This window comes from Thamnophis sirtalis, unplaced genomic scaffold, assembly GCF_051295495.1.
Source record: "Thamnophis sirtalis isolate CommonGarterSnake01/CBP01778 unplaced genomic scaffold, rThaSir2_p1.2 scaffold_15, whole genome shotgun sequence".
In the NCBI taxonomy this organism is placed as follows: Eukaryota; Metazoa; Chordata; class Lepidosauria; order Squamata; family Natricidae; genus Thamnophis; species Thamnophis sirtalis.
The window spans coordinates 24,055,458-24,067,862 of NW_028261395.1; the positions used below are offsets into that span (position 1 = coordinate 24,055,458).

At 44.6% G+C, this 12,405-nt stretch overlaps 1 pseudogene; it reads right to left on the bottom strand.

Annotated features, from left to right (window-relative positions):
• Nucleotides 1-1,118: 1,118 nt before the first annotated feature.
• Nucleotides 1,119-12,405, bottom strand: part of LOC148042526 (uncharacterized) — a 38,458-nt pseudogene continuing 27,171 nt past the window's right edge.

Here is a 12,405-nt window from a genome sequence, read left to right on the forward strand (position 1 = left end):
GGTGACTCGCCTGGACCATTAGTGAGAAAGTTTTCCTGACTCTCTTTTCCATTCTGGGTTTTAGGTCCTCTGCAATTCACCTCCTTCCATCAATCCTTCCACTGACTAGGTTTTGAGAGCATTGTCGGTTTTAAATGGTGGATGCTAATTTTTTGAACTGAAGTTTGATTGCAATCGATGTGTCAGGTCTGGAAGCCATCTTTTACCTTTGGGACTTCAGGCCTGCCACATTTTCTGCTGTGGGAAAAATGGGAGGAGGATTATACAGAATATGGGTGATATATAGTCAAAATAACATTCTTTTCTCAGAGAATCAAGGCCAGCTTGCCCTGCAGCTGCGATAAGGTGACTGGGAGGCATCTCCAGTTTGGGATGGTGCCTGATTGGGCCATGTGATGGACATGTGGGTGCTGGGCAGGGACTTGAACTTTCACTTAGGAGGGGAAAACCTGGAAACTTTCAGATTCGGCTTTTTCTGGATGTGCCAGTATGATATCTCTAATAAAATAGAACTTTGAGAAAATTCAAGCCTTCTTTTGTTAGGGTGTTACTTGGAACCTGACATTAACCCCAATCTCTTTTAAAGAACTCTACCAGCTCCCCTGAACTCTGGGGTGCTGTCCGGAGGCCTGAGCCGCAGTGTCAACCTGAACCCTGGCGGCGTCAAGACTTAGGAGAGATGGAGGAAGACAAGAAACCCTTGGAAGGAGCCACCGGAAATGGTTCTGATTTATGTCGAGACCAGGGGTGGGTTCTCGCAAAGATTACTGCTGTTTTGCTCAACTAGTTTCCACAAACTAATTGTCTGTCAAGCAGGTAAAATGTTGAACATGGGTCACATCTACAGAGGAGTTGAAACCTTCTCTGGGGATCATGTGTCACACATCCCCAGCTCCTCCTCCTAACAATCTAGAGGTTTTCATCAACAATGAATGCAGCTTTACAAGCAACTAGTATAATTTGAGGAACAACTCTGTTTGTGTACATTGTGCTGTCACATCCCTGGCTCATCTTGTCCCCCAGATTTTATGGGTGGAATGAAACTAGTGGTGGGATGCCGCTGATTTTACAACCGGTTTAGTGAGTGCGCGTTTCATGTGCAGTGCTATATGATGGATTTAGAAGATCAGCTGCTTATCTTCCAAGTCAGCAATGATAAGTAAAACAGCTGGGGGAGGAATCAGCTGTGGTGATGTGATTGAGATAAGCTGGAAAGCAGGAAATAAAGGACAGGATAGAGCAGAGGCAGGTGGGCAGGGCAGCTGATTGTTGGAGCTACCTGTTCCCCCGAACCAGTCTGAACTGGCTGAATACCACCTCTGAATGCAACTCCCCATTCTGATTGGCAAATGAGCATTGGGCTGAGACATCTCAGGGCTCAGCGATTGGCCAAGAATGGAAAGTTCTGATTGGCTGTGAGCAAGCACCTGTTTCCTGGGTGAACTACATCATAGGCTCATTGTGAGGATAAAAGGAAGGAATTATTCATGCAGGCTTGTAGTCCTTAGAGGCACCAAAGCAAGAATTTGCTGTGATTGCTATTAAATGCCTCATTATAAGCAGTGACATTGTGTTTCTGACTAATAATCCATCAGAAATGCAGAGGGTGGGGGCAGATTTCTCTTAAATAGGACCCCTCGATTTGCCTCATCTCATTTTTCCAAGGTGAGGTTGGTGTGGCAGCTTTTACAAAACTTCAGAGAGAAAACAGCACACCGTCGTCTCAAATGTTTCTCCCTCGCTTGGCCTGTCTCCTTCCATCCATTCAAAAATCTGTTTTTTAATTGCCCTGATGGTGTGAACCTCAATATGCTGGGTGCTAAGCTCTTGGCATACAGAGGTGAATGGAGGGTCGCTGGTCCCTGATTTTTGCTTGCAGATGGTTTGGCCCTGCCTGAATCACGTTGAGTCAAAGCCACGGAGCTGTCAACCGAAAGACAGGTTGACTTCATCCTCTTGATGTCCCTCAGGTGAGGATCTCTGGCAACAGGGAAGTTAACTCAAAGACGGGCCGTTGCTTCTGCCCTTTGAAGTTTGGCATCCTGGCTGTGAACAGGAAGCCTGGGGTTGAAAGCAAATTTTTAATACAAACAGAATGACATTAATATCACATTTTGCCATGATGGGGAGAGACTACATTGCAGGCAGCCCTTTTAAACTCCCAGCAGTGATGTTCTTTACTTGGAAAGAAGGGTAGGGGGGCAGATGCGACGGCAGCATCTAATTTTGCTTCTATCAGAATGAAAAAGGACTTGTCAACTGGATGAAACTGGGATTTCAGGAGTGAACAATTGAGAGACACGACTGGTAGAATGTTGGTGCCAGAACATTTCAGTTAATGCGACTTCCTGGTCTTTGTTTCCAGCCTCTTCTCCCATGTCTTCTTTCTGTTAGAATTGGGGGCGAGGCTGGGTGGGGTGGAAGCACTGAAACTCATTAAAACAACATCAAGCCGTCGGATGCAAAACAAAATATTGAAAAGACACTCTTCAGTATTTCCACATGCAAGTTTCCCTTCGTAATATTTATCGGTACTCTGGGATTTCTCCCTGCCTTTCTGGCTTCCTTGAATGGGGAGGTTAGAAATGTAGGTGCTCTGTTCAGCGTTTGCCTGTCACGATAAAAGGATATCAACATGGTTAATAGTCAAGGTTGGCACATGAAAGGGGAGCTGGAGGGATTAATTTTGGGGAAGGGAGGACAAATCATCAGTTTGTCCTTTCTTTCCATGCAAAAACAACTGCCTCATTTGTTATACTGTGGTTCCATGGGGTGGCTTAAGAATGCCAGTTGTGTGTGGCATTGGCCAAGCGTATAATCCTACTTCCAAAACATGTCAGCTCTGTTTAAAAACAATAAGCTTCTAGCTTTTAGTGCCTGGAAAAATGTTCCTAATATTCTGGATGAGACCTACAGAGCCAGAATGACATTCAATAGCACATCTGGGTGGACATAAGCTTAGGCAGAAGTTACTGAATGGGACAAAAACCAATTTGTATTGGTTTGAGTCCCGTTTGGGTGGACTCAGTGATGGGTTTCGACTCCTGTTGCAACTGGTACGCTACAATGGGAGCTGGGCATGCACCAATGGCACACGTGCTGTGCACTCATGCGCACCCACTGTCTGCGTCACTCCAGCTGCTCGGCGGAGCATCGTGCAGGTGCTATATGCTGCGTGCATGCGTGCAGATAGCCCGTTTCCTTCAAATACAGATAAGGAATGAGGGTGGGCGGGAGGACCCTCCAAAGCAAGCTTTCCGGTATGGTGGCTGCTGCTTCTGGCAGGCACCGGTAAGTGCCTACTGGGACGTACCGCCTGCAACCCCCCACTGGGTGGACTCAATGAAAACAGTGGAACATTTGTTAGTGGGGAGTCGCTTCTATCCTCTTGGTTTTAGCAGGTTTGCTCTAATGTTACGGAGTCTGGATACAGCTAATATTAGGTAGAAGATGGTGAGGGGGATTAGGGGCTAAATCCTAAAAGGATCGGTTAAAGGAATTGGGAAAGTTTAACCTCAAGAAAGAAAGGCTGAAAAGAGGCACGATAGTAGTTCCCCAATAACTTAAGGATTGGCCTTGGAAAGATGGTATGCAGCAGTGGGTTTCATATTTTGTTACCACTGGTTCACCCCGCATGCGCCTGCCCGCTTCACATGAGCCCGTTCCGTGTATGCTCCCGGCCTTCCATGCATGTGCTTTGCTTGTGCACATGCCTTCTGCGCATGTGCCCAGCCTCAAAAACATGCCTAAATAGGACGACATAGAGTCAGGGCAAATGGGCAGGCCCTGCTGCAATTTCCACTATGTTGGGCAAACCAGTCCGAACGGGCTAAATACCACCTCTGATAGTATGGATTTATTTTTTTGTAGCTCCCAAGTATAAGAACACAACCCAATTAGTGGCAGCTTTATAGAGGGAGATCTTAATTTGAAATTAGAAAGTTTCCTATCATAAGAGCTATCCAGCAGCCTGCAAATGTGGAAACGGGTGGACTCCAAAACTGGAGGGTTTCAAAAATAAGTTGGACAGCCTATTGTTTGAGATGATCTGAAGAATCCAGCAGAATATGTCTAGAAGATTCTCCCAAAGTCTCTTCCAAACTTTGGATTCTCTGATTTTTCTATTGCTGATTGGTTTTTCTAACAATCAATCAATCAATCAATCAATCAATCAATCAAACAATCAATCAATCAGTCAGTCAGTCAGTCAATCAATCAAACAAACAATCAAACAATCAAACAATCAATCAAACAATCAAACAATCAAACAATCAAACAATCAAACAATCAATCAAACAATCAAACAATCAATCAAACAATCAAACAATCAAACAAACAAACAAACAAACAAATAACAAATAAAAGATCTAGTGTTAATTATAATTTAAGAAGTTGAGAGCTAGGTTTTTTTTTGATAGGCTAGCTCTCATTCTTGACCTAGAATAGCTCACCAAATATGACATGATGGAGGAAAAATTTGAGTAAGTTATGATGCCTGATTGAGCCTGGAAAACATAATGATATGTAACCTGAATGAGTCTTTCCCTGTTCCGTCAAGATAGGCTGACTTTTGAAATGGGAGCTTTCCTCTTTAGTTCCCAGATTTAACAGAATAGCAGAATAACAAGAGTTGGACAGGACCTTGGAGGTCTTCTAGTCCAAGCCCCCTGCACAAGTAGGAGACTCTATACCTTTCTGGACAAATGGCTTGACCAATTTCTTTTTTAAAACCTCCAGTGATGTAGCATCTACAACTTCTGAAGACAAGCCGTTCCACTGATTAACTCTTCTCCTTCTCAAGAAATGTCTGTTAGAGTTTGCAGCAATCCAATCAGCATACATGTAAATAATTCAGCAGGATTCATTTATACAAGAAACTTCTTTATATACGATAATATAAAGCATGACACATTTATTAGTTTTTTTTATTAGTTTTATTAGAATTTGTAGGCCGCCCTTTTCCCTGAGGGGACTCAGGGCGGCTCACATAAAACTGGGAAGGGGGGAACACATGTACCAATGCAGCAGAAGCCAGAACCAGAATCACAGAAACACATATAATACAGATAGAGGCTATATTGCAAGGACAAACTAACTCTTATATACAGACCAGTTGGCTAAGCCCCGCCCAGGCTCTGAGCCGTCTGAGTCACCAAACAGTCTCCATTGGCTGACCTGTTATCATGTCTATTCCAATTCATGAATTCTTATACAGTGACAATGTCTCCTTAGTTCTAAGTTGGTTCTCTCCTAGTGCAGAAGCTGAAGCAAGATGCAAGAGAAATGACTATCCTTCTTCCATCAAGGAAATGCATAGAAGAGGAGAAAAACTCTTGTCCTCCCTCCTGGATATACCCTTCCTCCATGAAGGAATCACAACTGACAATCCTTTGATTATCAAGAGTGCTAATCAACTGGGTAGCCTACAATAGTGACCAAACTTTAGCAATAGCACTTAGACTTATATACCACTTCACAGTGCTTCTACAGCCCTCTCTAAGCAGTTTACAGAGTCAGCATATTGCCCCCAACAATCTGGGCCCTCATTTTACCCACCTCAGAGGGATGAAAGGCTGAGTGAAGCTAGAACCTGGTGAGATTCAAACTGCCAAATTGCAGACAGCTGGCAGCTGGCAGTCAACAGAAGTAGCCTGCAGTACTGCATTCTAACCACTGGGCCACTGCAGCTCCTAACTGCTCCTAACCCTCTGTTGCAGCATTCTATGGTCCCACAAGCATATGTTACAGAGCCAGAGAAAGTGTTCCAATAGGGGTCAACCTATTCTCCAAAGCACCTGAAGACAGAACAAGAAACAACGGGTGGAAACTAATCAAGGAGAGAAGCAACCTAGAACTAAGGAGAAATTTTCTGACAATTAAAACAATCAACCAATGGAACGGCTTGCCTCCAGAAGTTGTGAATGCTCCAATACTGGAAGTTTTTCCAGAAGATATTGGACAGCCATTTGTCTGGAATGGAATAGTTTTTTTTCCTGCCTGAGCAGGTTATTGGACTAGAAGATCTCCAAGATCCCTTCCTACTCTGTTATTCTGTTACTTGCATCAAAATGCACACCATATACCTTTCATATAAACAGTGGGAAAAGTCATATAAGATGTACCAATCCAAATGTATTGCACTTCATCTCCTCTGCTAGAAATGTAAGACCTTCTTAACAGCATTATGGGCCCCTATTTAATGCCTCATAAGCAGTGACAGTGTGTTTCTGACTAATAATCCATCAGAAATGCAGAGGGAGGGACAGATTTCTCTTAAATAGAACCCCTTGATTTGTCTCATTTTTTTCCAAGGTGATATTGGTGTGGCAGTGTACTGGGGCCCCTACGACAACTACTCACAGGAATAAAAATGTAAATGGTCGATAAAATCAAACATATATTTATTTTATTGGCACTTCCAACAAAATTGGTGTTGAAACATTAAAAGCATGATGTGTAGCAACAATTAATCCACATGAGAAAAATTTGAACAATATACAAGGCTTGAAAAACACAATAATACTCAGTAAGCTATACAGTTTCCGTATTTATGATACAAGGCAGGGGTGAAAACTACTTACCTTTGCTATTGGTTTGCAAATGTGAGCATGCGTGCACGCTTGCTCTGCTCACCCACGCCACCTCCATGCATGTGCAGGATCTTCTGTGCATGCGCAGAGCATCAAAAACAGAAATGACATCCGGGAAGGTGGGTTGAGCCTGCTACCAAGCACGCCTGCAAAGGTAAGCAGAACAGCGAGAGGAGGAATCCGTTGTGACACACAATTTAGATTACTATATTTTTGGAGTATAAGATGCACCTTTTCTCTCAAAAAAGAGGCTGAAAATCTGGGTGCATCTTATACACTGAAATTCAGTGACATGCGGTGAGGTTTATGGCTGGTGAGGCAGTCCTCTCTCCCGACACCCTACTGACTAAAGCGCTTTCTTTCACCTGCCTGTGCTTGCGGCAGAGCTCAGGCGGGCGAAAGAAAGCACTTTAGTCAGTGGGGTGTCGGGGGAGAGGAGAGAATGCCTGAACATTCTCTCTTCTCCCCCGACACCCCACTGACTAAAGCACTTTCTTTCGCCCGCCTGAGCTGGCGGGCTGGTGCAGACATAGAGGCGGGCGCCTCTGCTGGGGGCCTGCCGCGGACACAGGCAGGCAAAAGAAAGTCTCTTTCGCTGGCCTGTGCTGGTGGGCTGCCGCGGACACAGAGGCGGGCGAAAGAAAGTGACTTTCACCCGCCTGAGCTGGAGGGCTGCCCTCCCTGCCTCTCCTACCCCCTTCCCTCTCTTCACTCAAACAAATTATCTCTGAAACAAACAAACAAACAAACAAACAAACAAACAAACACACACACACACACACACACACACACACACACACAGTTGCACCAGGAGGATTAGGTTTGAATTTTTCCCCCTCCCTCTGACCCACACATACATGTACCTTTTCCAGCTGTTTCACAGAGGATTTCAACTCTGCTCTTGCCTGCCATCATGAAAAGAAAAAAAATGTAAAAGGAAAAAGGCAAGAGCTGAGGTCAGGCTGAGCTAGTTGCTGCCAGAGTCGCCATGGATGACTCTGCTTAACTGTTTAAAAAAGCCTCTAAAAAAACGCCCTCTACAGGAGGAGGCAAGAGAATGACATGCCTCATCTACTTCAGGAATTTTTCAGCTTTTAACCTTTGCTAAACTCTGCTCGAGTGATCAAAAAGTCAGACTAGATGAAGCATGTGGTTCTCCTGCCTCCTCCTGTAGAGGGCGTTTTTAGAGGCTTTTTTAAACAGTTAAGTACTAAGCGGAGTCATCCACTGTGACTCTGGCAGCAACTAGCTCAGACTTTTTCCTTTTACATTTTTTTTTCTTTTCATGATGACAGTGGTGAGGCTCTGCCTCCCCTGACTGCACATCCCTGCACTGAATACAGCATTTTTTGCAACCTGAACCCCCCCCCCCTTCACCAAAATGGCCGTGCAGAGCCTGTAGGAGACTTTCAGAGTGTTCCTGAGGGCTGGGGCGGATATGAGTGAAAAACAGGCCTTTTTTTGCTTGTTTTGCCCCCCCCCAGTCCCCAGTAACACTCTATACGCCTCCTAAAGGCTATGCATGCAATGTTTTGGCAAAAAACGGGCTGTTTTTGCTCGTTTTTGGGGGGGAGCACCCTCCAGGAGCACTCTAGAAGCCTCCTAAAGGCTATTCATGCCTTTAGGAAATCCTGCTTTCTAGCTGATTTAAATTGTGCGCCATAGCTGATAGTTGGAAATACTGGTTCGCCCGATCTGGTAGCATTTTTTTTACAACCGGTTCGGGCAAACCGGTCCGAACTGGTAGCATTTCACCCCTGATACAAGGTGCATTGAAGGGTTAACTTAACATGCACAAATTAGTATAGGGCCCCTATGCTTGTGGGGCCCATGGGCAAGTGCTCATCAGACCCATGCATTAAGACAGCCCTGTAGAAATGAAGCTACAAACAGATCACCTCATCTGGATCTCCACATGCAATCCCTTGTTTGAGGTTTGGCAGTCTTTGAAAGCAAGTCAAAACCACTCCAAAGGCTGAGACAGATATGTGATAGAATTAACGTCTTTTTTTCCCTCCTACCCTCTAAAGTAGAGAGTTTCGGGGAAAATGGCCTCCCACAAATCATTTGATCATTTTCTCTTCATGGCTGTTTGCAATTTTTCCCGGGCCCTGTTTTCTTGCTGTTTCCTCTTTGTTGTTGTTTGCAGTAATTTTCTCTCCTCTCCTGCCTCCTTGAGTGATCTGAATCAGTCAGGGATCACATACTCAAAACGATGATAGCCCCAAGCATTTTGCTTAATAAATTGTAGCTGTTTGCTAATGTTATCAGAATGAATGAAGCTCACTCCGTATTTCTATTCTGATCAGAGGGATAAACTCACCGTTTATGGATTTTTGGGGGGCCAAAAACAAATGGATGATTTCTGATTTTACTAAGGACAGAATAAGGGGAGAAGGGATTCATGTTATATTATATTTATAATTGCTGTGAGATCGGAAAAGGCACCAGGTCTTATTTGGGGGGGGGGAGGGATGTTGTCCACTGATTCCAATATTTGAGGAACTGCCACAGAGAGGAGGGGGGTCCAGATATTTTCCAAAGCATTCAAAGGCCAGACAAGGAATAATGGATGGAAACTGAACAAGGAGAGATTCAACCTAGAAATAGGGAGAAAATTTCTAACAGTGAGAACAATCAACCAATGGAACAGAAGTTCCCTTTGGAAGTTGTGGGAGCTTCATCATTTGAGACTTTCAAGAAGAGACTGGACTGCCATTTGTCAGAAATGGTGCAGGGTCTCCTGCTTGGGCAGGGGGTTGGACTAGATGACCTATATGGTCCCTTACAACCAGTGGTGGGTTTCAATTTATTTTACTACCTGTTCGCTCATGCATCGATTCTGTAAATTTACCAGGGCATGCACAGAAGCGTCCGGGCAGGTGGGTGGAGCCTCCCACCACCACCACTACCAGTTTGCCCAATCCAGGGCGCACCGGCAGAAATCCACCTCTGCTTCCACCTCTGCTAATCTGTTAAAACTATCTTTCTGTTTTCTGTTTTTATTTTTTGCTCTTTCTTGCTTTACCACTTTGTCCTTGCTCTCTTATCTTTCTACCTCTTTATTTTGTTTTGTGTTTATCTTTGAACTTTGTAAATGAAACAAAGAACCCCACCTCTTGGATAGAGCTTACAAAAGAAGGGGAATCCAGTCCTGTTAGGCCAGTCCATTCTCAAAAAAAAAAACAAATACTTCTGTGATGACTTGGGGTATAGCATGAAAGCAACAGAACCAGAGAACAGGTCTAATTCCCCTTTATTGCTCCAACTGTGCCCCCCAAACGTTCCCATATTCACTACAAGTCCTGGAGTAAAGCTCTCACACACACTTTCAGTAGCCTCTGGCTGTGAGTAGTCCATGAAGCAAGGTTAGCCACACAGAAACCAGGACCAGCAGTCCAGTAAGCCAGGTTAATCCAAACAGAAACCAGGGCAAGAAGTTCAGTGAAGCAGGCAAACCGGGCAAGCCCAGAGCACAGTAATCTCCAAGCATCAGCAAGTACACACAATTCTCCATAGATTCAATGCTTGTTTCCAACAAATGCCCCTCCCACCAGCACCTCCTTACATCTCAGTCCCCAGATGTGCCTTGTGAAAGGAAGTGGGGCACTCTCCTCTCTCATAGCCAACTCAGTCTGCGTTGTTCTCACCTTCTCTCTTCTCTCCATGCTCTAGGATCAGGAGGGGATGGTCCTTGCTCTTTGCATGAGCTGTGTCTCCCCTGTTCCTCCCTGTCTGCAGGCCTTTCTAATCCTGAAAAGCCTTTCCTGGACCAACTCTGCCCTTCCTCAGTTTCCTCCAAGGCCAACGGAGCCACCCTCTCAGTCTTTGTCAGCTCTTGTTCTAGCTCCTCTTCCAGCACAGATATCAGTCTCCGATGGGGGCATGACAACTTCTCACAACTTTATTTATTTTTTACTGTTGGAAGAAATGTCCTTCTGGGTTCTTCCAAGTGGGGAAAAAGACACTGGAAACATGGAGGCTGCTTGGAAAGATGGTTTAATGGTGGACAGGATCACGTGGCTTGAACTCCTGAACAGAAAAGGAGAATCACATACTTCAAGATATTGGGTGAAGAAGAAAAAGGGCGAAAGGGGCTTGTTGAGAGTTACTGTTTTTTATAGTCTCTGTTTGGCCCCACCTCTGTGTTTTCTGTTCCTGTATAAGAATTGTATTCTCTATTGGTTGTCAGACTCCCAGGGGTGGGATGGGGGCAGGGGTGGGTTTCTCGCCCAACCGGTTCAGTTGGAACGGGGCCGGCGGCATCCTCGTGCACGCGCATGGCACACGCATGCATACTAGCACCTGTGCGATGCTCCAGCTGCTCCTGGAGGATCGCGCAGGCGCTGTATGCGTCCTGCGCATGCGTGGAAGCGCAGAACTCGTCAAAACCGGGTAAGGAGCGCGGGTGGGCGGGTGGGCCCTTCGCCGTTCCCGGAAGTTACTTACTTCTGGGTTCGCCGACCAACCGGTTCGCAAGGACCGCCGCGAACCGGTTGAAACCCACCCCTGGATGGGGGGGGGTCTTAGCTAACTTTGTAAGTTAATTGTGTGTCTTTTGAGTCCCAAGCTTGGTTGAGTTCCCAGATGCCCTGGGGTGAGTTTCTGTTGCAGGCTAATCCTACCTTTGTTATGTAGAATAGACTGGCTCAGGCCTTTTAATGGCCCATTGACAAAGGTGGGGGCTATTAAAAGTGAGTCTGTTTCTTAAAAAATAATAATAATAAAGTGAGTCTGTTTCCTGCCTAAAAACATGTTTCTCAATATAATATTCTGTCTGTTGAATATTTCCTAGGATATTTCATTCTTCTAAGAGAGGGATGGGTGCTAACGTCCTACATTACCATGAGCCAAAAGTTGCTAGTGGCCCATGGATTAAATATTCACATTATATTTAATATAAGATGCATAAGGCAGACTTGCCTTGTGCAACTCTGATTAGTGCTCCACAACAAGGCATTTCTGAATGTCTGTTTATTAAATAGCATGCCAAGAAAGATAAAGCAATGGGTTAAAAAAAAAAGGAGTTTACAGGTTTTAAACTTTTTTTTTCTCTTGAAAAGAAACACAGGTGGGTTTGAGTGACATCCAAGCATAGTAGCGTGGCTTCTAATGCTGTACGATTTCACCTGATTGCTTTGAGGTTGAATGTCTAATAATGTTGGATGGTCAAGTTTTGAGTTCCAAATGGATCCTTCATAAAAGATGGGAACAGGTGAGAGGAGGAATGTCCAATTCGATCATTTATTACTTGATATTGAAAGAGACAGAAATTTATTCCCGTGTTTTGAGTTGTTTTCCCTCCGAGGTAATTTACAGAGTGGGAATGTATGATCTTCCCCAGTCATCTGTCTTTGAGATTTGCAGATATCAGAACGGGCAGCAGTTTTGCGACTTGTTATAAACAAATGTTTCGTTGTATTACAACCTATTTCTCTGTTAAAAGACCCATGAAATTTGCCTCCTGCTACAGCCGGCTAATCGGAGGGTGATTGGCTGGCAATGAAATGGAAAGAGGACAATTCCGCTAAGCAGCAGAAGACGCCGAACTGATTTTCAGCCAATTTGAGACCCAGCTTGGCTGAAGTTCTTTCTCCGAAAAAAACTGCAAAGTGAAAAGCTTGAAGTGCCTCTGAATGTAAAAGCCAAAATCAATTTGATTTTAAATGATTTTCAACTGATTTTAAAAGGCAACGGCGTGGAACTTATGGGAGAGGTTAAAAGGCTTCAATTCGATTCACTTCAGATGAAGACAAGCTTATTTTTCGCCTTTATTCAATGTATTCCTCTTTCTATTGTTTTGCGAGGCTTTGTG